Here is a 5,180-nt window from a genome sequence, read left to right as displayed (position 1 = left end):
CTAGATGGACAAAGGGTTTGATATGATGTTCCAAGGCAGATGTAGCTGCAGATGAAACAATCTACAAAAAAAAAGAAAAAGATTGTATGTATGGTAAAAAAAAAAAAAAGTCCTGATAGATTTATGTATATGGTTATATACAAATTAAGCCTAGGACTAGGTAGAGTAAATATGCTACTCCAACACACAATGGAAAAATTGCTCATGGTTCTCATTTAGACTTGCAATTTGCCCAACAGATTGTGGATAATAGGCTAAATTAAGCTAAGTACTCATACTTTTTCAAAAAGGGCCCTTCTGCAAAATGGCTGTGAAATGGGTTATTTCCGAAAACCTGTCATGAGGAGGAAGATCAAAATGTTCTAAAGTTTATTTTAAAAAAAATAGTCAGGATCTGGTGATTACCAGGCAAAGAAAAACAAATGCCTATGAGTCTTTATTTGGGTACAGATGGTACAAACTTGAAATGGCATCTGTCATCAGATTTTTCCCTAAGAGACTGGCTGATCTGTTGCATGTGCACTTGGCAGCTGAAGGCATCTGTGTTGGTCCCATGTTCATATGTACCCACATTGCTGAGAACCTTGTACCCTAAGGTTCAGTGCTGGGCCCTCTATTATTTAATTTATTTATTAATGATATCGAGGACGGAATTAATAGCACCATTTCTATTTTTGCAGATGACACCAAGCTATGTAGTACTGTACAGTCTATGGAAGATGTCCATAAACTACAAGCTGACTTGAACACTCTGAGTGATTGAGCATCAACTTGCCAAATGAGGTTCAATGTGGATAAATGTAAAGTTATGCATTTTGGTAGTAATAATCTCTTTGCTTCATATGTCCTAGGTGATGTAACACTGGGAGAGTCACTTATAGAGAAGGATTTGGGTGTCCTTGTAGATGGTAGATTAAATAACAGCATACAATGTCAATCAGATGCTTCTAAGGCCACCAGGATATTGTCCTGCATTAAACGAGGCATGGACTCGGAGGGCAGGGATGTAATATTACCACTTTACAAAGTGTTGGTGTGGCCTCGTCTGAAATATGCAATTCAGTTCTGGGCACCAGTCCATAGAAAGGACGCTCTGCAGCTGGAAAAAGTACAGAGGAGATGTCACGGATGAGAGTGGGGGAAACCCTCATCCGTGTGATGTTAAACGTAAAGGGAAGCTGTTTGACCAGGACAACAGAATTAGGGAGCAGGTCACCTCCTATGCGTCCCTAACTCTGACCCTGACTCCTAGCTGTATGAGCCAACCCAGATGGTAGGAGGACTTATACTCAGGAACCTCGGGTCCCTACTAACCCTCAAGGGATCCCTGAACTAGGAGCTGAGTAAGACAACCTGTTCCTCCTGGACACGGACGAACAGGAGTCTAAACTGGCCAAGCTGCAAGGGAAGAGAAACATAAACAGCCTATGGATATGGCAGGTGAGTGAAACGACTTCCACACCTACCTGCCACAGACACTCTGACTGGATCCCGTGCTCAACTGCTGATGTACAAACCAAACATAAAAGGACACAGCACACACACATAAACACACAGGAACCCAGATCCATAGCTGCAGTAATAATAGACACCACATAAACATAAAATAACATCACGCATAACGTTTTATGACCACAAGGGTGGCCCTCACTGGCAGATGGTTTAAGAAACCAGGAGGATGACTCCAGCTACAAGAAGGCTGGAGTACCCCTCAGCTACAGGTCTCAACAGAGGCTAAATAGCCCAAATGGCCACACCCACACAGACACACACTGCAAAGGGAATTAACCCTTCCAACACTAACCAGGGAAGTGAAACCACTTAAAGGGGAAGTGCACACATACCTAAACCTCGTGCACAACAAACAGGGAAAGTGCACACATAAAAATCACACTGCACCTGTTACCGCTGGCAACGGCATGCTTGGCAATCATGTCCTGGGAATCTGCCAGCAGGCCGAGACACTGCAACCACATGCACACAACACCACACGTTGCCGCGGACAACCGCAAGTGAAGGGAAAATGTCTGAGTGCACACCATACAGACCAGAGGCACACCTACATAGCCAGGTTGTCAGGTGTAACCGCATGCACTTGACAGCAAGCTGCCTAGCAACAGCTCAGGCTACTATACTGTCAATACAATCATGTTGCCAGCGGCAACCACACGTGAGGCAACATACAAGCAGCCCTCACCATGTGGTTGACAAGAAAACCAAACCGCAGGCAACTGCATGCGGGTCCAGGAGTCACGACCATAACCATGGTCGTGACAGGAGTGCGACTAAACTGATAAGGGACATGGAGAGTCTTAGTTATGAAAAAAGATTAAAAGAATTACATTTATTTAGTCTTGAGAAGAGACGTCTAAGGGGGGACATGATTAGCCTATACAAATATATAAATGGGCCATACAAAAAATACTGTGAAAAACTGTTCTATGTAAAATGCCCTCAAAAGCAAAAAGTGCACTAGAGAAGAAAAAGTTCAGTCTCCAGAAGCGTCAAAACTTCTTTCCTGTAAGAACTGTAAATCTGTGGAATAGACTTCCTCAGGACGTGGTCACAGCAGGAACAGTGGACAGTTTTAAAAAGGGTTTAGATGAATTGTTAAAAGTAAACAACATTAATGCTTATGAAAACGTGTAGCAATCTGAGTCTCACTTCCTTCTTGGATTCGCGTCCCCACCTATCCCTTGGTTGAACTTGATGGACTTGATGCAACAGGGGCATCACCATTACACCAAGCCCTCTCCACTTTGATTGACAGGGCCAGGCATGATGAATTTTACACTGCCTTGCCCGGTCAATCAAAGTGGAGAGCGCGGAGCCTCTACACATAATGGCAATGCACCTTTTGCTCCTAGAGGCTTATTTGCATATATTAAAACATCATACCAGTGGCGTAGGGATCGCCATAGCAACCATAGCAGTGGCTATGGGGCCCTACGCCACTGGGGGCCCGTCCGACCGCATTCAATTATTTATTTATTTATTTATTTTTATTAACACACACAGACACTACACACAGGCAGCCAGGAGGTGGCGTAACTACCGGGGAAGCAGCTGCTTCGGGGCCGACAGTTTATTTTCAAGTTAGTTAAATATCGATGTCTTAATGTTCAGGGCCCCCTTCACAGCAGCGGTCTTAATGTTCAGGCCCCCTCGCTAATGTGATCTAATCTTACTGTATTCTAAAGTCTCCTGATGTGTCTGGGATTCGAACCCACAACCTCCAATGTATCAATGTATCAGAGGCAAAGCATTTACCCTCACAACCATAAAGGAGGCATTGCAACTGATTGAAAAAAACATATGACAGCTGCCCCAACACACCCAGCACTGCTATATCTCTATATGACAGCTATCCCAGCACACTCAGCTCTGCTATATCTCTATATATGAGCAGCTGTCATGTGTATAGATGTACACTTAGCCAGCTATGACAGTAGAAGTCTCATAATTTTTCAGCCAGCAGCAAGGCAGCTCTTATGGTCTAGTGGTTAGATGCTTTGCCTCTGATACAGAAGGTCGTGGGTTCGAATCCCAGCAGAAACCTTTTCTGAAATACAAGCACTGACTCCATATATGGACATACAGGGAGGGACACAGGAAGAGACTGCATCGCATCGCTGACATGGAGGAGGTAAGTAGAAGTGTTTATTTTATTTTTTTTAATACCCGACTGTTACTGCCATGGGGGGAGCGGGGGGCACTTGATACTGGCACATGGGGGAGGGGGGTTGGTGCCTGACCTGATACTGGCACCTGGAGGGGGGGGGGGGTTGGCACCTGATACTGACTGGCACATGGGGGGGAGAGGCACCTGATACTGTGGACGGCACTGTTTAGGGGAGGGGGATCTGTGTATGGCACTATTTAAGGGAGGGGGGATCTGTTGGCACTATTTAGGGGAGGGGGATCTGTGGATGGCATTGTTTAGGGGAGGGGGGATCTGTGGATGGCACTGTTTAGGGGAGGGGGATCTGTGGATGACACTGTTTAGGGGAGAGGGATCTGTGGATGGCACTATTTAGGGGAGGGGGATCTGTGGATGGCACTATTTAGGGGAGGGGGATCTGTGGATGGCACTGTTTAGGGGAGAGGGATCTGTGGATGGCACTATTTAGGGGAGGGGGATCTGTGGATGGCACTATTTAGGGGAGAGGGATCTGTGGATGGCACTATTTAGGGGAGGGGATCTGTGGATGGCACTATTTAGGGGAGGGGGATCTGTGGACGGCACTATTTAGGGGAGGGGGATCTGTGGACAGCACTATTTAGGGGAGGGGGATCTGTGGACGGCACTGTTTAGGGGAGAGGGATCTGTGGATGGCACTGTTTAGGGGAGGGGGATCTGTGGATGGCACTATTTAGGGGAGGCGGATCTGTGGATGGCACTATTTAGGGGAGGGGGATCTGTGGATGGCACTATTTAGGGGAGAGGGATCTGTGGATGCCACTATTTAGGGGAGGGGGATCTGTGGATGGCACTATTTAGGGGAGGGGGATCTGTGGATGGCACTATTTAGGGGAGGGGGATCTGTGGACGGCACTATTTAGGGGAGGGGGATCTGTGGACGGCACTGTTTAGGGGAGAGGGATCTGTGGATGGCACTGTTTAGGGGAGGGGGATCTGTGGATGGCACTATTTAGGGGAGGCGGATCTGTGGATGGCACTATTTAGGAGAGGGGGATCTGTGGATGGCACTATTTAGGGGAGGGGGATCTGTGGATGGCACTATTTAGGGGAGGGGGATCTGTGGACGGCACTGTTTAGGGGAGGGGGATCTGTGGACGGCACTGTTTAGGGGAGAAGGATCTGTGGATGGCACTGTTTAGGGGAGGGGGATCTGTGGACGGCACTGTTTAGGGGAGAAGGATCTGTGGATGGCACTGTTTAGGGGAGGGGGATCTGTGTATGGCACTGTTTAGGGGAGGGGGGATCTGTTGGCACTGTTTAGGGGAGGGGGATCTGTGGATGGCACTATTTAGGGGAGGGGGATCTGTGGATGGCACTATTTAGGGGAGGGGGATCTGTGGATGGCACTATTTAGGGGAGGGGGATCTGTGGATGGCACTATTTAGGGGAGAGGGATCTGTGGATGGCACTATTTAGGGGAGGGGGATCTGTTGATGGCACTATTTAGGGGAGGGGGATCTGTGGATGGCACTATTTA

Source organism: Bufo bufo, chromosome 9, assembly GCF_905171765.1.
Source record: "Bufo bufo chromosome 9, aBufBuf1.1, whole genome shotgun sequence".
Taxonomy (NCBI): domain Eukaryota; kingdom Metazoa; phylum Chordata; class Amphibia; order Anura; family Bufonidae; genus Bufo; species Bufo bufo.
This window is presented reverse-complemented; position numbering follows the sequence as displayed.